The sequence below is a fragment of the Mchenga conophoros genome, linkage group LG5 (genome assembly GCF_057382185.1).
Source record: "Mchenga conophoros isolate Kocher_MC1m ecotype Shallow Benthic linkage group LG5, M_conophoros_male_GT1.1, whole genome shotgun sequence".
In the NCBI taxonomy this organism is placed as follows: domain Eukaryota; kingdom Metazoa; phylum Chordata; class Actinopteri; order Cichliformes; family Cichlidae; genus Mchenga; species Mchenga conophoros.
This window is the reverse complement of record NC_140530.1, coordinates 16,380,958-16,400,262: the sequence shown is the minus strand read 5'-3', so window position 1 is coordinate 16,400,262 and position 19,305 is coordinate 16,380,958. Positions and strand designations below refer to the sequence as shown.

General features: G+C 44.1%; 25 non-coding genes across 25 annotated transcripts; all 25 read right to left on the bottom strand.

Annotated features, from left to right (window-relative positions):
- Positions 1 to 314: 314 nt before the first annotated feature.
- trnaf-gaa (transfer RNA phenylalanine (anticodon GAA)) lies at positions 315 to 387 on the bottom strand. The gene has a single exon. It is a non-coding gene; the product is annotated as a tRNA-Phe (tRNA).
- A 1,020-nt stretch (positions 388 to 1,407) lies between these two features.
- trnaf-gaa (transfer RNA phenylalanine (anticodon GAA)) lies at positions 1,408 to 1,480 on the bottom strand. Its single transcript has one exon. It is a non-coding gene; the product is annotated as a tRNA-Phe (tRNA).
- Positions 1,481 to 1,995: 515 nt separating this feature from the next.
- trnak-uuu (transfer RNA lysine (anticodon UUU)) lies at positions 1,996 to 2,068 on the bottom strand. The gene has a single exon. It is a non-coding gene; the product is annotated as a tRNA-Lys (tRNA).
- A 427-nt stretch (positions 2,069 to 2,495) lies between these two features.
- Positions 2,496 to 2,568, bottom strand: trnaf-gaa (transfer RNA phenylalanine (anticodon GAA)). Its single transcript has one exon. It is a non-coding gene; the product is annotated as a tRNA-Phe (tRNA).
- A 520-nt stretch (positions 2,569 to 3,088) lies between these two features.
- Positions 3,089 to 3,161, bottom strand: trnak-uuu (transfer RNA lysine (anticodon UUU)). Its single transcript has one exon. It is a non-coding gene; the product is annotated as a tRNA-Lys (tRNA).
- A 427-nt stretch (positions 3,162 to 3,588) lies between these two features.
- On the bottom strand, positions 3,589 to 3,661 carry trnaf-gaa (transfer RNA phenylalanine (anticodon GAA)). Its single transcript has one exon. It is a non-coding gene; the product is annotated as a tRNA-Phe (tRNA).
- A 514-nt stretch (positions 3,662 to 4,175) lies between these two features.
- trnak-uuu (transfer RNA lysine (anticodon UUU)) lies at positions 4,176 to 4,248 on the bottom strand. The gene has a single exon. It is a non-coding gene; the product is annotated as a tRNA-Lys (tRNA).
- Positions 4,249 to 4,675: 427 nt separating this feature from the next.
- trnaf-gaa (transfer RNA phenylalanine (anticodon GAA)) lies at positions 4,676 to 4,748 on the bottom strand. Its single transcript has one exon. It is a non-coding gene; the product is annotated as a tRNA-Phe (tRNA).
- A 520-nt stretch (positions 4,749 to 5,268) lies between these two features.
- Positions 5,269 to 5,341, bottom strand: trnak-uuu (transfer RNA lysine (anticodon UUU)). Its single transcript has one exon. It is a non-coding gene; the product is annotated as a tRNA-Lys (tRNA).
- A 427-nt stretch (positions 5,342 to 5,768) lies between these two features.
- trnaf-gaa (transfer RNA phenylalanine (anticodon GAA)) lies at positions 5,769 to 5,841 on the bottom strand. Its single transcript has one exon. It is a non-coding gene; the product is annotated as a tRNA-Phe (tRNA).
- Positions 5,842 to 6,356: 515 nt separating this feature from the next.
- trnak-uuu (transfer RNA lysine (anticodon UUU)) lies at positions 6,357 to 6,429 on the bottom strand. The gene has a single exon. It is a non-coding gene; the product is annotated as a tRNA-Lys (tRNA).
- A 427-nt stretch (positions 6,430 to 6,856) lies between these two features.
- Positions 6,857 to 6,929, bottom strand: trnaf-gaa (transfer RNA phenylalanine (anticodon GAA)). The gene has a single exon. It is a non-coding gene; the product is annotated as a tRNA-Phe (tRNA).
- A 515-nt stretch (positions 6,930 to 7,444) lies between these two features.
- On the bottom strand, positions 7,445 to 7,517 carry trnak-uuu (transfer RNA lysine (anticodon UUU)). The gene has a single exon. It is a non-coding gene; the product is annotated as a tRNA-Lys (tRNA).
- Positions 7,518 to 7,944: 427 nt separating this feature from the next.
- Positions 7,945 to 8,017, bottom strand: trnaf-gaa (transfer RNA phenylalanine (anticodon GAA)). Its single transcript has one exon. It is a non-coding gene; the product is annotated as a tRNA-Phe (tRNA).
- Positions 8,018 to 8,532: 515 nt separating this feature from the next.
- trnak-uuu (transfer RNA lysine (anticodon UUU)) lies at positions 8,533 to 8,605 on the bottom strand. The gene has a single exon. It is a non-coding gene; the product is annotated as a tRNA-Lys (tRNA).
- Positions 8,606 to 9,032: 427 nt separating this feature from the next.
- On the bottom strand, positions 9,033 to 9,105 carry trnaf-gaa (transfer RNA phenylalanine (anticodon GAA)). The gene has a single exon. It is a non-coding gene; the product is annotated as a tRNA-Phe (tRNA).
- A 514-nt stretch (positions 9,106 to 9,619) lies between these two features.
- trnak-uuu (transfer RNA lysine (anticodon UUU)) lies at positions 9,620 to 9,692 on the bottom strand. The gene has a single exon. It is a non-coding gene; the product is annotated as a tRNA-Lys (tRNA).
- A 427-nt stretch (positions 9,693 to 10,119) lies between these two features.
- Positions 10,120 to 10,192, bottom strand: trnaf-gaa (transfer RNA phenylalanine (anticodon GAA)). Its single transcript has one exon. It is a non-coding gene; the product is annotated as a tRNA-Phe (tRNA).
- Positions 10,193 to 10,707: 515 nt separating this feature from the next.
- Positions 10,708 to 10,780, bottom strand: trnak-uuu (transfer RNA lysine (anticodon UUU)). Its single transcript has one exon. It is a non-coding gene; the product is annotated as a tRNA-Lys (tRNA).
- Positions 10,781 to 11,207: 427 nt separating this feature from the next.
- trnaf-gaa (transfer RNA phenylalanine (anticodon GAA)) lies at positions 11,208 to 11,280 on the bottom strand. The gene has a single exon. It is a non-coding gene; the product is annotated as a tRNA-Phe (tRNA).
- A 1,015-nt stretch (positions 11,281 to 12,295) lies between these two features.
- trnaf-gaa (transfer RNA phenylalanine (anticodon GAA)) lies at positions 12,296 to 12,368 on the bottom strand. The gene has a single exon. It is a non-coding gene; the product is annotated as a tRNA-Phe (tRNA).
- A 515-nt stretch (positions 12,369 to 12,883) lies between these two features.
- Positions 12,884 to 12,956, bottom strand: trnak-uuu (transfer RNA lysine (anticodon UUU)). The gene has a single exon. It is a non-coding gene; the product is annotated as a tRNA-Lys (tRNA).
- A 427-nt stretch (positions 12,957 to 13,383) lies between these two features.
- Positions 13,384 to 13,456, bottom strand: trnaf-gaa (transfer RNA phenylalanine (anticodon GAA)). Its single transcript has one exon. It is a non-coding gene; the product is annotated as a tRNA-Phe (tRNA).
- Positions 13,457 to 13,971: 515 nt separating this feature from the next.
- trnak-uuu (transfer RNA lysine (anticodon UUU)) lies at positions 13,972 to 14,044 on the bottom strand. The gene has a single exon. It is a non-coding gene; the product is annotated as a tRNA-Lys (tRNA).
- A 427-nt stretch (positions 14,045 to 14,471) lies between these two features.
- trnaf-gaa (transfer RNA phenylalanine (anticodon GAA)) lies at positions 14,472 to 14,544 on the bottom strand. Its single transcript has one exon. It is a non-coding gene; the product is annotated as a tRNA-Phe (tRNA).
- Positions 14,545 to 19,305: the final 4,761 nt, after the last annotated feature.

Sequence of the window (19,305 nt, the reverse complement as noted above, 5' to 3'; positions counted from 1 at the left end):
TATTATTAAATGGTCATTTCAGACAAGAGCCAAGGGAAGGATTTGATTCTAGGGGAAACATCGCTAGGCTGTATTATGACGTGTGATCACCCAACCTACCAAGCCCTAGGTAAGTCAATGGTATAATGGGTGAGGCCTGGGAGCTTCTGAAGGAGGACCTTCTTCAAATTCCACCTCCACTTGATGGACGTTTGCAAGCTGCACCATCTGTGTTTGTTTTCTCATTTGATGGCAATGATCCACGTAGTTGTAGGCCGTATAATGAAGTCCTACCAACAAACCTACCAAGCCCTAGATGGTGACCAAAATAGCTTTGCCGAAACCCAGGATCGAACTAGGGTCCTTTAGATCTTCAGTCTAACGCTCTCCCAGCTGAGCTATTTCGGCACGTTTTGCAATGGAAAGTGCTCAAAAATTGCATTCTAATCACCAGTCAGGTCTACAGCTGGCCAAACTGCACTACAGCTGCCATTCTGAGACACTGGATCAATGTGAAGTGAACTTTTAAGCTTTGGATTTAACAGTGAACTGTGATGAACTTTGCTCTCTTAAAGAGCAAAGTTGCTCTCTTAAAGTAAGACAGAAAAAAAGTGAAAGTGTAACGTGTCGAGAAACCCAGGGCGGATTTGGTGAGATTGGCATGTCTTAGACACCGGGTTTCGCAAAGGAGCTGAGCTGAGAACCAACTGGCGGTGAGTTGGACCGAGGGGCAGGAAGAGATTCTTTACAGAGCTTGTACGGTGGGATTATCTGAAAGAGGCCTCTGTCCCTGATATCCACAAATCCCATATCGTCATGCCACCTGCAGTCTATGGACTTTGCTAAAGATGACAATGAGGTCACAGAACTATCAAGAACAACTGAGCTTGTTAGGTAAAGCCATGGAAGGGCAAGGATCCAAAGGAGACACCTGGACAGGGACTTGAAACCTGGACCCTCAGATTAAAAGTCTGATGCTCTTCCATCTGAGCTACCCAGGTAACAAGAGTCACGTGTTTGTCCTCTGGGACACATATTGTCTTTCTTTTCTGTAAAAACGTGATCTCTTATCCTCTCATTTTACTGTAGGTACTGGTGAGGATTTGCAGTTAGATATTATTAAATGGTCATTTCAGACAAGAGCCAATTGAAGGATTTGATTCTAGGGGAAACATCGCTAGGCTGTATTATGACGTGTGATCACCCAACCTACAAAGCCCTAGGTAAGTCAATGGTATAATGGGTGAGGCCTGGGAGCTTCTGAAGGAGGACCTTCTTCAAATTCCACCTCCACTTGATGGACGTTTGCAAGCTGCACCATCTGTGTTTGTTTTCTCATTTGATGGCAATGATCCACGTAGTTGTAGGCCGTATAATGAAGTCCTACCAACAAACCTACCAAGCCCTAGATGGTGACCAAAATAGCTTTGCCGAAACCCAGGATCGAACTAGGGTCCTTTAGATCTTCAGTCTAACACTCTCCCAGCTGAGCTATTTCGGCACGTTTTGCAATGGAAAGTGCTCAAAAATTGCATTCTAATGACCAGTCAGGTCTACAGCTGGCCAAACTGCACTACAGCTGACATTCTGAGACACTGGATCAATGTGAAGTGAACTTTTAAGCTTTGGATTTAACAGTGAACTGTGATGAACTTTGCTCTCTTAAATGTTGTCCCACCCAAAGTAAGACAGAAAAAAAGTGAAAGTGTAACGTGTCGAGAAACCCAGGGCGGATTTGGTGAGATTGGCATGTCTTAGACACCGGGTTTCGCAAAGGAGCTGAGCTGAGAACCAACTGGCGGTGAGTTGGACCGAGGGGCAGGAAAAGATTCTTTACAGAGCTTGTACGGTAGGATTATCTGAAAGAGGCCTCTGTCCCTGATATCCACAAATCCCATATCGTCATCCCACCTGCAGTCTATGGACTTTGCTAAAGATGACAATGAGGTCACAGAACTATCAAGAACAACTGAGCTTGTTAGGTAAAGCCATGGAAGGGCAAGGATCCAAAGGAGACACCTGGACAGGGACTTGAACCCTGGACCCTCAGATTAAAAGTCTGATGCTCTTCCATCTGAGCTACCCAGGTAACAAGAGTCAAATGTTTGTCCTCTGGGACACATATTGTCTTTCTTTTCTGTAAAAACGTGATCTCTTATCCTCTCATTTTACTGTAGGTACTGGTGAGGATTTGCAGTTAGATATTATTAAATGGTCATTTCAGACAAGAGCCAATTGAAGGATTTGATTCTAGGGGAAACATCGCTAGGCTGTATTATGACGTGTGATCACCCAACCTACAAAGCCCTAGGTAAGTCAATGGTATAATGGGTGAGGCCTGGGAGCTTCTGAAGGAGGACCTTCTTCAAATTCCACCTCCACTTGATGGACGTTTGCAAGCTGCACCATCTGTGTTTGTTTTCTCATTTGATGGCAATGATCCACGTAGTTGTAGGCCGTATAATGAAGTCCTACCAACAAACCTACCAAGCCCTAGATGGTGACCAAAATAGCTTTGCCGAAACCCAGGATCGAACTAGGGTCCTTTAGATCTTCAGTCTAACACTCTCCCAGCTGAGCTATTTCGGCACGTTTTGCAATGGAAAGTGCTCAAAAATTGCATTCTAATCACCAGTCAGGTCTACAGCTGGCCAAACTGCACTACAGCTGCCATTCTGAGACACTGGATCAATGTGAAGTGAACTTTTAAGCTTTGGATTTAACAGTGAACTGTGATGAACTTTGCTCTCTTAAAGAGCAAAGTTGCTCTCTTAAAGTAAGACAGAAAAAAAGTGAAAGTGTAACGTGTCGAGAAACCCAGGGCGGATTTGGTGAGATTGGCATGTCTTAGACACCGGGTTTCGCAAAGGAGCTGAGCTGAGAACCAACTGGCGGTGAGTTGGACCGAGGGGCAGGAAAAGATTCTTTACAGAGCTTGTACGGTGGGATTATCTGAAAGAGGCCTCTGTCCCTGATATCCACAAATCCCATATCGTCATCCCACCTGCAGTCTATGGACTTTGCTAAAGATGACAATGAGGTCACAGAACTATCAAGAACAACTGAGCTTGTTAGGTAAAGCCATGGAAAGGCAAGGATCCAAAGGAGACACCTGGACAGGGACTTGAACCCTGGACCCTCAGATTAAAAGTCTGATGCTCTTCCATCTGAGCTACCCAGGTAACAAGAGTCATGTGTTTGTCCTCTGGGACACATATTGTCTTTCTTTTCTGTAAAAACGTGATCTCTTATCCTCTCATTTTACTGTAGGTACTGGTGAGGATTTGCAGTTAGATATTATTAAATGGTCATTTCAGACAAGAGCCAAGGGAAGGATTTGATTCTAGGGGAAACATCGCTAGGCTGTATTATGACGTGTGATCACCCAACCTACAAAGCCCTAGGTAAGTCAATGGTATAATGGGTGAGGCCTGGGAGCTTCTGAAGGAGGACCTTCTTCAAATTCCACCTCCACTTGATGGACGTTTGCAAGCTGCACCATCTGTGTTTGTTTTCTCATTTGATGGCAATGATCCACGTAGTTGTAGGCCGTATAATGAAGTCCTACCAACAAACCTACCAAGCCCTAGATGGTGACCAAAATAGCTTTGCCGAAACCCAGGATCGAACTAGGGTCCTTTAGAGGTTCAGTCTAACGCTCTCCCAGCTGAGCTATTTCGGCACGTTTTGCAATGGAAAGTGCTCAAAAATTGCATTCTAATCACCAGTCAGGTCTACAGCTGGCCAAACTGCACTACAGCTGCCATTCTGAGACACTGGATCAATGTGAAGTGAACTTTTAAGCTTTGGATTTAACAGTGAACTGTGATGAACTTTGCTCTCTTAATGTTGTTCCACCCAAAGTAAGACAGAAAAAAAGTGAAAGTGTAGCGTGTCGAGAAACCCAGGGCGGATTTGGTGAGATTGGCATGTCTTAGACACCGGGTTTTGCAAAGGAGCTGAGCTGAGAACCAACTGGCGGTGAGTTGGACCGAGGGGCAGGAAAAGATTCTTCACAGAGCTTGTACGGTGGGATTATCTGAAAGAGGCCTCTGTCCCTGATATCCACAAATCCCATATCGTCATCCCACCTGCAGTCTATGGACTTTGCTAAAGATGACAATGAGGTCACAGAACTATCAAGAACAACTGAGCTTGTTAGGTAAAGCCATGGAAGGGCAAGGATCCAAAGGAGACACCTGGACAGGGACTTGAACCCTGGACCCTCAGATTAAAAGTCTGATGCTCTTCCATCTGAGCTACCCAGGTAACAAGAGTCACGTGTTTGTCCTCTGGGACACATATTGTCTTTCTTTTCTGTAAAAACGTGATCTCTTATCCTCTCATTTTACTGTAGGTACTGGTGAGGATTTGCAGTTAGATATTATTAAATGGTCATTTCAGACAAGAGCCAAGGGAAGGATTTGATTCTAGGGGAAACATCGCTAGGCTGTATTATGACGTGTGATCACCCAACCTACAAAGCCCTAGGTAAGTCAATGGTATAATGGGTGAGGCCTGGGAGCTTCTGAAGGAGGACCTTCTTCAAATTCCACCTCCACTTGATGGACGTTTGCAAGCTGCACCATCTGTGTTTGTTTTCTCATTTGATGGCAATGATCCACGTAGTTGTAGGCCGTATAATGAAGTCCTACCAACAAAACTACCAAGCCCTAGATGGTGACCAAAATAGCTTTGCCGAAACCCAGGATCGAACTAGGGTCCTTTAGATCTTCAGTCTAACACTCTCCCAGCTGAGCTATTTCGGCACGTTTTGCAATGGAAAGTGCTCAAAAATTGCATTCTAATCACCAGTCAGGTCTACAGCTGGCCAAACTGCACTACAGCTGCCATTCTGAGACACTGGATCAATGTGAAGTGAACTTTTAAGCTTTGGATTTAACAGTGAACTGTGATGAACTTTACTCTCTTAAAGAGCAAAGTTGCTCTCTTAAAGTAAGACAGAAAAAAAGTGAAAGTGTAACGTGTCGAGAAACCCAGGGCGGATTTGGTGAGATTGGCATGTCTTAGACACCGGGTTTTGCAAAGGAGCTGAGCTGAGAACCAACTGGCGGTGAGTTGGACCGAGGGGCAGGAAAAGATTCTTTACAGAGCTTGTACGGTGGGATTATCTGAAAGAGGCCTCTGTCCCTGATATCCACAAATCCCATATCGTCATCCCACCTGCAGTCTATGGACTTTGCTAAAGATGACAATGAGGTCACAGAACTATCAAGAACAACTGAGCTTGTTAGGTAAAGCCATGGAAGGGCAAGGATCCAAAGGAGACACCTGGACAGGGACTTGAACCCTGGACCCTCAGATTAAAAGTCTGATGCTCTTCCATCTGAGCTACCCAGGCAACAAGAGTCACGTGTTTGTCCTCTGGGACACATATTGTCTTTCTTTTCTGTAAAAACATGATCTCTTATCCTCTCATTTTACTGTAGGTACTGGTGAGGATTTGCAGTTAGATATTATTAAATGGTCATTTCAGACAAGAGCCAAGGGAAGGATTTGATTCTAGGGGAAACATCGCTAGGCTGTATTATGACGTGTGATCACCCAACCTACAAAGCCCTAGGTAAGTCAATGGTATAATGGGTGAGGCCTGGGAGCTTCTGAAGGAGGACCTTCTTCAAATTCCACCTCCACTTGATGGATGTTTGCAAGCTGCACCATCTGTGTTTGTTTTCTCATTTGATGGCAATGATCCACGTAGTTGTAGGCCGTATAATGAAGTCCTACCAACAAAACTACCAAGCCCTAGATGGTGACCAAAATAGCTTTGCCGAAACCCAGGATCGAACTAGGGTCCTTTAGATCTTCAGTCTAACGCTCTCCCAGCTGAGCTATTTCGGCACGTTTTGCAATGGAAAGTGCTCAAAAATTGCATTCTAATCACCAGTCAGGTCTACAGCTGGCCAAACTGCACTACAGCTGCCATTCTGAGACACTGGATCAATGTGAAGTGAACTTTTAAGCTTTGGATTTAACAGTGAACTGTGATGAACTTTGCTCTCTTAAATGTTGTCCCACCCAAAGTAAGACAGAAAAAAAGTGAAAGTGTAACGTGTCGAGAAACCCAGGGCGGATTTGGTGAGATTGGCATGTCTTAGACACCGGGTTTCGCAAAGGAGCTGAGCTGAGAACCAACTGGCGGTGAGTTGGACCGAGGGGCAGGAAAAGATTCTTTACAGAGCTTGTACGGTGGGATTATCTGAAAGAGGCCTCTGTCCCTGATATCCACAAATCCCATATCGTCATCCCACCTGCAGTCTATGGACTTTGCTAAAGATGACAATGAGGTCACAGAACTATCAAGAACAACTGAGCTTGTTAGGTAAAGCCATGGAAGGGCAAGGATCCAAAGGAGACACCTGGACAGGGACTTGAACCCTGGACCCTCAGATTAAAAGTCTGATGCTCTTCCATCTGAGCTACCCAGGCAACAAGAGTCACGTGTTTGTCCTCTGGGACACATATTGTCTTTCTTTTCTGTAAAAACGTGATCTCTTATCCTCTCATTTTACTGTAGGTACTGGTGAGGATTTGCAGTTAGATATTATTAAATGGTCATTTCAGACAAGAGCCAAGGGAAGGATTTGATTCTAGGGGAAACATCGCTAGGCTGTATTATGACGTGTGATCACCCAACCTACAAAGCCCTAGGTAAGTCAATGGTATAATGGGTGAGGCCTGGGAGCTTCTGAAGGAGGACCTTCTTCAAATTCCACCTCCACTTGATGGACGTTTGCAAGCTGCACCATCTGTGTTTGTTTTCTCATTTGATGGCAATGATCCACGTAGTTGTAGGCCGTATAATGAAGTCCTACCAACAAACCTACCAAGCCCTAGATGGTGACCAAAATAGCTTTGCCGAAACCCAGGATCGAACTAGGGTCCTTTAGATCTTCAGTCTAACGCTCTCCCAGCTGAGCTATTTCGGCACGTTTTGCAATGGAAGGTGCTCAAAAATTGCATTCTAATCACCAGTCAGGTCTACAGCTGGCCAAACTGCACTACAGCTGCCATTCTGAGACACTGGATCAATGTGAAGTGAACTTTTAAGCTTTGGATTTAACAGTGAACTGTGATGAACTTTGCTCTCTTAAATGTTGTCCCACCCAAAGTAAGACAGAAAAAAAGTGAAAGTGTAGCGTGTCGAGAAACCCAGGGCGGATTTGGTGAGATTGGCATGTCTTAGACACCGGGTTTTGCAAAGGAGCTGAGCTGAGAACCAACTGGCGGTGAGTTGGACCGAGGGGCAGGAAAAGATTCTTTACAGAGCTTGTACGGTGGGATTATCTGAAAGAGGCCTCTGTCCCTGATATCCACAAATCCCATATCGTCATCCCACCTGCAGTCTATGGACTTTGCTAAAGATGACAATGAGGTCACAGAACTATCAAGAACAACTGAGCTTGTTAGGTAAAGCCATGGAAGGGCAAGGATCCAAAGGAGACACCTGGACAGGGACTTGAACCCTGGACCCTCAGATTAAAAGTCTGATGCTCTTCCATCTGAGCTACCCAGGTAACAAGAGTCAAATGTTTGTCCTCTGGGACACATATTGTCTTTCTTTTCTGTAAAAACGTGATCTCTTATCCTCTCATTTTACTGTAGGTACTGGTGAGGATTTGCAGTTAGATATTATTAAATGGTCATTTCAGACAAGAGCCAATTGAAGGATTTGATTCTAGGGGAAACATCGCTAGGCTGTATTATGACGTGTGATCACCCAACCTACAAAGCCCTAGGTAAGTCAATGGTATAATGGGTGAGGCCTGGGAGCTTCTGAAGGAGGACCTTCTTCAAATTCCACCTCCACTTGATGGACGTTTGCAAGCTGCACCATCTGTGTTTGTTTTCTCATTTGATGGCAATGATCCACGTAGTTGTAGGCCGTATAATGAAGTCCTACCAACAAAACTACCAAGCCCTAGATGGTGACCAAAATAGCTTTGCCGAAACCCAGGATCGAACTAGGGTCCTTTAGATCTTCAGTCTAACACTCTCCCAGCTGAGCTATTTCGGCACGTTTTGCAATGGAAAGTGCTCAAAAATTGCATTCTAATCACCAGTCAGGTCTACAGCTGGCCAAACTGCACTACAGCTGCCATTCTGAGACACTGGATCAATGTGAAGTGAACTTTTAAGCTTTGGATTTAACAGTGAACTGTGATGAACTTTGCTCTCTTAAATGTTGTCCCACCCAAAGTAAGACAGAAAAAAAGTGAAAGTGTAACGTGTCGAGAAACCCAGGGCGGATTTGGTGAGATTGGCATGTCTTAGACACCGGGTTTCGCAAAGGAGCTGAGCTGAGAACCAACTGGCGGTGAGTTGGACCGAGGGGCAGGAAAAGATTCTTTACAGAGCTTGTACGGTGGGATTATCTGAAAGAGGCCTCTGTCCCTGATATCCACAAATCCCATATCGTCATCCCACCTGCAGTCTATGGACTTTGCTAAAGATGACAATGAGGTCACAGAACTATCAAGAACAACTGAGCTTGTTAGGTAAAGCCATGGAAGGGCAAGGATCCAAAGGAGACACCTGGACAGGGACTTGAACCCTGGACCCTCAGATTAAAAGTCTGATGCTCTTCCATCTGAGCTACCCAGGCAACAAGAGTCACGTGTTTGTCCTCTGGGACACATATTGTCTTTCTTTTCTGTAAAAACATGATCTCTTATCCTCTCATTTTACTGTAGGTACTGGTGAGGATTTGCAGTTAGATATTATTAAATGGTCATTTCAGACAAGAGCCAAGGGAAGGATTTGATTCTAGGGGAAACATCGCTAGGCTGTATTATGACGTGTGATCACCCAACCTACAAAGCCCTAGGTAAGTCAATGGTATAATGGGTGAGGCCTGGGAGCTTCTGAAGGAGGACCTTCTTCAAATTCCACCTCCACTTGATGGACGTTTGCAAGCTGCACCATCTGTGTTTGTTTTCTCATTTGATGGCAATGATCCACGTAGTTGTAGGCCGTATAATGAAGTCCTACCAACAAACCTACCAAGCCCTAGATGGTGACCAAAACAGCTTTGCCGAAACCCAGGATCGAACTAGGGTCCTTTAGAGCTTCAGTCTAACGCTCTCCCAGCTGAGCTATTTCGGCACGTTTTGCAATGCAAAGTGCTCAAAAATTGCATTCTAATGACCAGTCAGGTCTACAGCTGGCCAAACTGCACTACAGCTGCCATTCTGAGACACTGGATCAATGTGAAGTGAACTTTTAAGCTTTGGATTTAACAGTGAACTGTGATGAACTTTGCTCTCGTAATGTTGTTCCACCCAAAGTAAGACAGAAAAAAAGTGAAAGTGTAACGTGTCGAGAAACCCAGGGCGGATTTGGTGAGATTGGCATGTCTTAGACACCGGGTTTCGCAAAGGAGCTGAGCTGAGAACCAACTGGCGGTGAGTTGGACCGAGGGGCAGGAAAAGATTCTTTACAGAGCTTGTACGGTGGGATTATCTGAAAGAGGCCTCTGTCCCTGATATCCACAAATCCCATATCGTCATCCCACCTGCAGTCTATGGACTTTGCTAAAGATGACAATGAGGTCACAGAACTATCAAGAACAACTGAGCTTGTTAGGTAAAGCCATGGAAGGGCAAGGATCCAAAGGAGACACCTGGACAGGGACTTGAACTCTGGACCCTCAGATTAAAAGTCTGATGCTCTTCCATCTGAGCTACCCAGGCAACAAGAGTCACGTGTTTGTCCTCTGGGACACATATTGTCTTTCTTTTCTGTAAAAACGTGATCTCTTATCCTCTCATTTTACTGTAGGTACTGGTGAGGATTTGCAGTTAGATATTATTAAATGGTCATTTCAGACAAGAGCCAAGGGAAGGATTTGATTCTAGGGGAAACATCGCTAGGCTGTATTATGACGTGTGATCACCCAACCTACAAAGCCCTAGGTAAGTCAATGGTATAATGGGTGAGGCCTGGGAGCTTCTGAAGGAGGACCTTCTTCAAATTCCACCTCCACTTGATGGACGTTTGCAAGCTGCACCATCTGTGTTTGTTTTCTCATTTGATGGCAATGATCCACGTAGTTGTAGGCCGTATAATGAAGTCCTACCAACAAACCTACCAAGCCCTAGATGGTGACCAAAATAGCTTTGCCGAAACCCAGGATCGAACTAGGGTCCTTTAGATCTTCAGTCTAACGCTCTCCCAGCTGAGCTATTTCGGCACGTTTTGCAATGGAAAGTGCTCAAAAATTGCATTCTAATCACCAGTCAGGTCTACAGCTGGCCAAACTGCACTACAGCTGCCATTCTGAGAGACTGGATCAATGTGAAGTGAACTTTTAAGCTTTGGATTTAACAGTGAACTGTGATGAACTTTGCTCTCTTAAATGTTGTCCCACCCAAAGTAAGACAGAAAAAAAGTGAAAGTGTAACGTGTCGAGAAACCCAGGGCGGATTTGGTGAGATTGGCATGCCTTAGACACCGGGTTTCGCAAAGGAGCTGAGCTGAGAACCAACTGGCGGTGAGTTGGACCGAGGGGCAGGAAAAGATTCTTTACAGAGCTTGTACGGTGGGATTATCTGAAAGAGGCCTCTGTCCCTGATATCCACAAATCCCATATCGTCATCCCACCTGCAGTCTATGGACTTTGCTAAAGATGACAATGAGGTCACAGAACTATCAAGAACAACTGAGCTTGTTAGGTAAAGCCATGGAAGGGCAAGGATCCAAAGGAGACACCTGGACAGGGACTTGAACCCTGGACCCTCAGATTAAAAGTCTGATGCTCTTCCATCTGAGCTACCCAGGTAACAAGAGTCATGTGTTTGTCCTCTGGGACACATATTGTCTTTCTTTTCTGTAAAAACGTGATCTCTTATCCTCTCATTTTACTGTAGGTACTGGTGAGGATTTGCAGTTAGATATTATTAAATGGTCATTTCAGACAAGAGCCAAGGGAAGGATTTGATTCTAGGGGAAACATCGCTAGGCTGTATTATGACGTGTGATCACCCAACCTACAAAGCCCTAGGTAAGTCAATGGTATAATGGGTGAGGCCTGGGAGCTTCTGAAGGAGGACCTTCTTCAAATTCCACCTCCACTTGATGGACGTTTGCAAGCTGCACCATCTGTGTTTGTTTTCTCATTTGATGGCAATGATCCACGTAGTTGTAGGCCGTATAATGAAGTCCTACCAACAAACCTACCAAGCCCTAGATGGTGACCAAAATAGCTTTGCCGAAACCCAGGATCGAACTAGGGTCCTTAAGATCTTCAGTCTAACGCTCTCCCAGCTGAGCTATTTCGGCACGTTTTGCAATGGAAAGTGCTCAAAAATTGCATTCTAATCACCAGTCAGGTCTACAGCTGGCCAAACTGCACTACAGCTGCCATTCTGAGACACTGGATCAATGTGAAGTGAACTTTTAAGCTTTGGATTTAACAGTGAACTGTGATGAACTTTGCTCTCTTAAATGTTGTCCCACCCAAAGTAAGACAGAAAAAAAGTGAAAGTGTAACGTGTCGAGAAACCCAGGGCGGATTTGGTGAGATTGGCATGTCTTAGACACCGGGTTTCGCAAAGGAGCTGAGCTGAGAACCAACTGGCGGTGAGTTGGACCGAGGGGCAGGAAAAGATTCTTTACAGAGCTTGTACGGTGGGATTATCTGAAAGAGGCCTCTGTCCCTGATATCCACAAATCCCATATCGTCATCCCACCTGCAGTCTATGGACTTTGCTAAAGATGACAATGAGGTCACAGAACTATCAAGAACAACTGAGCTTGTTAGGTAAAGCCATGGAAGGGCAAGGATCCAAAGGAGACACCTGGACAGGGACTTGAACCCTGGACCCTCAGATTAAAAGTCTTATGCTCTTCCATCTGAGCTACCCAGGTAACAAGAGTCACGTGTTTGTCCTCTGGGACACATATTGTCTTTCTTTTCTGTAAAAACGTGATCTCTTATCCTCTCATTTTACTGTAGGTACTGGTGAGGATTTGCAGTTAGATATTATTAAATGGTCATTTCAGACAAGAGCCAAGGGAAGGATTTGATTCTAGGGGAAACATCGCTAGGCTGTATTATGACGTGTGATCACCCAACCTACAAAGCCCTAGGTAAGTCAATGGTATAATGGGTGAGGCCTGGGAGCTTCTGAAGGAGGACCTTCTTCAAATTCCACCTCCACTTGATGGACGTTTGCAAGCTGCACCATCTGTGTTTGTTTTCTCATTTGATGGCAATGATCCACGTAGTTGTAGGCCGTATAATGAAGTCCTACCAACAAACCTACCAAGCCCTAGATGGTGACCAAAATAGCTTTGCCGAAACCCAGGATCGAACTAGGGTCCTTTAGATCTTCAGTCTAACGCTCTCCCAGCTGAGCTATTTCGGCATGTTTTGCAATGGAAAGTGCTCAAAAATTGCATTCTAATCACCAGTCAGGTCTACAGCTGGCCAAACTGCACTACAGCTGCCATTCTGAGACACTGGATCAATGTGAAGTGAACTTTTAAGCTTTGGATTTAACAGTGAACTGTGATGAACTTTGCTCTCTTAAATGTTGTCCCACCCAAAGTAAGACAGAAAAAAAGTGAAAGTGTAGCGTGTCGAGAAACCCAGGGCGGATTTGGTGAGATTGGCATGTCTTAGACACCGGGTTTCGCAAAGGAGCTGAGCTGAGAACCAACTGGCGGTGAGTTGGACCGAAGGGCAGGAAAAGATTCTTTACAGAGCTTGTACAGTGGGATTATCTGAAAGAGGACTCTGTCCCTGATATCCACAAATCCCATATCGTCATCCCACCTGCAGTCTATGGACTTTGCTAAAGATGACAATGAGGTCACAGAACTATCAAGAACAACTGAGCTTGTTAGGTAAAGCCATGGAAGGGCAAGGATCCAAAGGAGACACCTGGACAGGGACTTGAACCCTGGACCCTCAGATTAAAAGTCTGATGCTCTTCCATCTGAGCTACCCAGGTAACAAGAGTCACGTGTTTGTCCTCTGGGACACATATTGTCTTTCTTTTCTGTAAAAACGTGATCTCTTATCCTCTCATTTTACTGTAGGTACTGGTGAGGATTTGCAGTTAGATATTATTAAATGGTCATTTCAGACAAGAGCCAAGGGAAGGATTTGATTCTAGGGGAAACATCGCTAGGCTGTATTATGACGTGTGATCACCCAACCTACCAAGCCCTAGGTAAGTCAATGGTATAATGGGTGAGGCCTGGGAGCTTCTGAAGGAGGACCTTCTTCAAATTCCACCTCCACTTGATGGATGTTTGCAAGCTGCACCATCTGTGTTTGTTTTCTCATTTGATGGCAATGATCCACGTAGTTGTAGGCCGTATAATGAAGTCCTACCAACAAAACTACCAAGCCCTAGATGGTGACCAAAATAGCTTTGCCGAAACCCAGGATCGAACTAGGGTCCTTTAGATCTTCAGTCTAACGCTCTCCCAGCTGAGCTATTTCGGCACGTTTTGCAATGGAAAGTGCTCAAAAATTGCATTCTAATCACCAGTCAGGTCTACAGCTGGCCAAACTGCACTACAGCTGCCATTCTGAGACACTGGATCAATGTGAAGTGAACTTTTAAGCTTTGGATTTAACAGTGAACTGTGATGAACTTTGCTCTCTTAAATGTTGTCCCACCCAAAGTAAGACAGAAAAAAAGTGAAAGTGTAACGTGTCGAGAAACCCAGGGCGGATTTGGTGAGATTGGCATGTCTTAGACACCGGGTTTCGCAAAGGAGCTGAGCTGAGAACCAACTGGCGGTGAGTTGGACCGAGGGGCAGGAAAAGATTCTTTACAGAGCTTGTACGGTGGGATTATCTGAAAGAGGCCTCTGTCCCTGATATCCACAAATCCCATATCGTCATCCCACCTGCAGTCTATGGACTTTGCTAAAGATGACAATGAGGTCACAGAACTATCAAGAACAACTGAGCTTGTTAGGTAAAGCCATGGAAGGGCAAGGATCCAAAGGAGACACCTGGACAGGGACTTGAACCCTGGACCCTCAGATTAAAAGTCTGATGCTCTTCCATCTGAGCTACCCAGGTAACAAGAGTCACGTGTTTGTCCTCTGGGACACATATTGTCTTTCTTTTCTGTAAAAACGTGATCTCTTATCCTCTCATTTTACTGTAGGTACTGGTGAGGATTTGCAGTTAGATATTATTAAATGGTCATTTCAGACAAGAGCCAAGGGAAGGATTTGATTCTAGGGGAAACATCGCTAGGCTGTATTATGACGTGTGATCACCCAACATACCAAGCCCTAGGTAAGTCAATGGTATAATGGGTGAGGCCTGGGAGCTTCTGAAGGAGGACCTTCTTCAAATTCCACCTCCACTTGATGGACGTTTGCAAGCTGCACCATCTGTGTTTGTTTTCTCATTTGATGGCAATGATCCACGTAGTTGTAGGCCGTATAATGAAGTCCTACCAACAAACCTACCAAGCCCTAGATGGTGACCAAAATAGCTTTGCCGAAACCCAGGATCGAACTAGGGTCCTTTAGATCTTCAGTCTAACGCTCTCCCAGCTGAGCTATTTCGGCACGTTTTGCAATGGAAAGTGCTCAAAAATTGCATTCTAATCACCAGTCAGGTCTACAGCTGGCCAAACTGCACTACAGCTGCCATTCTGAGACACTGGATCAATGTGAAGTGAACTTTTAAGCTTTGGATTTAACAGTGAACTGTGATGAACTTTGCTCTCTTAAATCGTTTAAAAATTTTAAAACAGAATTTAATCTGGAAAATATGGATCTGGACATCATTTTTACAATACAGAAATAAAGAGCGCCTCCTCCCCAGGGCAAGGATGTCTGCCTACCAAAACCGTGTCTAACTCTACAAAGGACTACAAAAACAAAATGGCAACAACAAGTTGAAAATTGGACTGTCAGAGTGTGATTGGCTCTCAATGTATATCACACAACAAACATCAACTAGTTCCAAAAGGTAGAGGGAATTTGAGTGGAAAACTCCAATTAGATTATTTTGTAAATGGTAAATGGCCTGTATTTGTATAGCGCTTTTCTAGTCCCTAAGGACCCCAAAGCGCTTTACACAACCAGTGTTCCACCCATTCACACACTGGTGATGGCAAGCTACATTGTAGCCACAGCTGCCATGGGGCGCACTGACAGAGGCGAGGCTGCCGGACACTGGCGCCACCGGGCCCTTTGACCACCACCAGTAGGCAACGGTTGAAGTGTCTTTTGGATGAGTACACAACTGCCTTCTTTTTATATCCAAGTTAACAGATGACATCATGATCTATGCCATCCCTAAGGATCCCAGGATCTTCTTACTGGGTTTGTGTAAAGAAATATACTCTAAAACACTTCTTCAGTAAAGACTCAGAGAAGAGAAACACACAGAACTTCTTGCTAGCAAGGGCAATCTCCAGAACTGAGACTCGCACTGAGAAACTGCCCCGGTCTTTATTTATACCTCAGTGGGTGCTTGTGTGTGTGTGTGCGTGTGTGTATGTGTGTGTGGGGTCCTGCTGATCAAAGGGGTATATAACAGCACAAAAGGAACATCCTTGGTCATAAAGAGGGTAGTCTCCCCCTCACCCTAGATGGTTCACCCTAGATAACACAGTGAAGAAGTCCAGCAGTTCATCACAACAAAAGGCACTTAGACTAAAACAGACATAGCTACGTTAAAACAATAAAACAAGGTACGACCTCTTCCCATGCTCCCAGGATGTAGGTGTGCATTCCAGGAATGCAAGCCTTTTGCAGCCTGCTAGAGATCACACATCCTGTCACTACACAATTGATTATACGCCTCTAAGCATACATGGTTAAATATTTCCTAATACAAATAACTGCATGCAGTATTCTACCATATGCGAACTTATATCACTGAAAGATTATACTGACTACTAAGTACAATTTTCCATTGACAGTTTGCTACCTAGAGATTAGATTCTAAAAAAGGACAGATATTAATAGGTTTGTAGCTTAAACCTATTCGCTGGAATGTTCAAGACAATTCAACTGCACAGCAAAGCAAGACACAAGTAGGCAAAGTTCTTTATGTTTCTCGTGCACGGGAGAGAACTGGACAAAGGCCGTTCCTTCGCTTGACCCCAGTTGCTCTTGTCCGTTCCCCCGTAACACTGCTCTTTTATTTAGGTTACATGAATATACATAGGCTCATTAACATATGACGTGTAGGGTCAGAGTGTGACCCCATAAACAACTTCCCTAAACCTGCTGGTCTCATGATCCCAAGGGGTGTGTGATCTATGCCAGAACACTCTGGAGAGGAGTGAACGCACCCCCTCTTCATGCTACACAGAGTTGTTACAGACCTCCTAGGATGAGACATTCTTTCAATCTACAAATGATTATATACTTCTAAGCATATCTAAATATATATTTCTAGGCATAAAGGACAATCCAACAATACAAATCTAACAGATATATTTTTAAAATCCTGTTGCTCGCATCTAAAAAGGCCATAACAAGGAATTGGCTTAAGAAAGATCCTCCCCGAGAGCAAGTCCTAGAGATTATAGAGGAAATACATCTGATGGAGAGACTGACTATCTTTCTACGACTAAAAGGTCATCTTTTTCAACAGCATTGGACTAAATGGTATAAATATAAGCAAAGGCTTGAAGATTCTGTCACTTAATTCAGCTTATATCTCTCTATTTGTTTGATGCCTGGAACAGTACCCCAATTTCTTCCTCTTATATTTTTGTTGGGTTCTGTTTGTTTGTTTTTGTTGTTCAAAATTAAAAATTAAAAAAAAAAAAAGTTCAGGAGGAGTGCCAACCAGGTGGAAAGCAGCAGAGATGGAGTAACTCTTGAAGTTGGCAGGAAGGCCAACAGTAGAGATGGAGCAACTCTGAAGGCCAGCCATGTGGCAAATAATGAAGGCGAAGAAACCCTGGAGCTCAGCTGATGGGCCAGTGGCAGTAGGGATGAAGAAACTCCAGAGATCGGCACTGAGGTAACATGTCCAATCAGACAGCTTAGCAGGAGGCTGGTAGCTGAGATAATTCATTGGTAGCTGACCAATGAGGCACCTCAGGTGGCAAAGCCGGACATTGACAGGGCAGGAGGCCAGATGCTGAGATGGAGTTCCACTAATGATTTGGTTGCTGGTGATGATGAGGTTGCTGGTGATGACAGCGGATCCTCTGACTATGCTCAGGCGATGATCTCGGTGCTTGGGATACTGAAAACTGTACATTTGTTTCTGTTAAACAAAATAAATGAATGTGTCACCTGACATCCTTTTCAATCCTAATATCAATTTACATCCCTCCAGCATTTAGAAAATTCTTAAATATAATCCCTAATATTGGTATTGGGATATCTTTGTCAAGTTTAGGTATAGCTCTCAATATTTAAGGATGTATTTGGAAAGCCACTACCAAAAACAAAACTGCCTTCATCTTTTGGATGCTTGGACCCGTTCTTGTCAGGGTCCTGGGTCTCCTGACCCAGCGTTTTAGTTCTTTGTGATTTTAGTATTATTGTACTTGGTGTGAGTCATTCTATGGTTTCTAGTTTCGATCCCTTGTCCTTCTCGTTTCTCTGTGTCCCCTCTGTTCTGTGTAAGTCTGTGTCTGCATGTTTGAGTTCCCCTCTGTGTCTCTCGGTTCTTAGAGTCCTCTGCCTTATGGTTTATGTCTCTGTGTTTCTTAGTTGCTGTCTCCACAGTGTCAAGTTCGCGTCTCTGTGTGATCCTTCCTGTTTTACTTTGAAGGTCCGTGACTTATGTGAATGTGTCCTGCTTTGCTTGTCTCGTCAGTTCTAATTTCCCCCAGCTGTGCTCTCCTTCTGTGTCTCATTCTCCTCGTTACTTCCCAGTGTATTTAGACCCTGTGTTTCTCTGAGTCAGTGTTGCGTCGTACCCTCAACAAGCTGTGTGTGTTTTGCCAGTGTTTCCAGTTCCAGTTCAGTGTTTTGTTTCCAGTTCAGTGTTTTCTGCTTCAGTGTTTTAGTCCACCAGCGTTTTTGTTTGTCTTTTGATGCCTTTAGTTAGTAAGAGGGTTTCCAGCAATAAAGCTGCGCTTTAAGTTGAACTTCTGTGTCTGAGTCCTGCATTTTGGATCCACCACTCCTGCTTGCCCGCCTGCCACACAGCCAACCATGACAGTTCTTCCCTTTTACCAGACAGTTAGGGTCTTTTTCCATTATGATATTTCCTAATTCACGACAGAAATGCACCTGTATATTGACTGTCTAACCCAGCTAAACGAATGGAACTAAAATACTGTATTTAATTATTCATATTATTTGAGAATTATGATCCAGTGATGCATACCTCTGACCAACAGATATCACTTCAAGATAAAGAAATGACTCTGTCAGTCAGAGTGGGCTTGTCTCTGATTTTGGGTTTCCAACTGTACAACTGTAAACACCTTGGCTGTCTGATGCAGCCAAGGTGTTTGATTGATGCAATGGTATCGAGAGGCCTCACACTTCTTCCATTAAAGGTGTGAGTGAGTATGAGTATTGAATCCCCTAGCTGCTCCATTGTTACACAGAGGGAGTTCTGCTTTTCCCCAATGTGTGTTGTATGTGCAACCAGATGTGTTACTTGGTAATAATATCTGGTTTACATGGGAAATGTTTTCAACAAAGTTATACATTAGAACAAAAAAGAATATCTAACAACAAATAGAACATGAAATGCTGCCATAATCACTGTGTAAGAGTCAGGGTCACAATGTGAACAAAAAATAGAACTTCAAATTATCTACTTACTGAGGCGTTTTTTGAAAAAATCTTGAAAATTTTACAGCTGGGATAAGGTGCAGCATTGATGTGCAGCACACGATGATGCATACTATGTCCACATAGTGGACACTGGTTGCACACAGATGTTTTGCTTTGGCAGTAACTTAAACAACAAAGTTAAATCAACACAAGTTATTCATATTCGATAAACCTGTGTATTTTGTGTTGATACAATGTGACTGAAACATGTTTAGATGAAGTAATTGGAGCTCTTGGAATATTTTAATCCTTCACAATTGTCTCAATTTATTCCAACACTATTCATAACCTTTACCCCATTACTACGTGGTCACTTGAAAACTACATTTTATCTTTATATTACACAATGTTCAACAAAGTATGGAGTCTGGTTAACATAAAAGTTTAATGGATTTATAACAAATTCCACTCCATCCATTGATCTTATCTTTATCAGGGCTGAGGGGGGCCTGGGGCCTATCCCAGATGTGATAGGGTGAGACCCAGGGTACATCATGGACACGTCACAGGCCTATTGCAGGGCTAACACAGAGAGAACTTTCACCAATTACCCTAATTGGT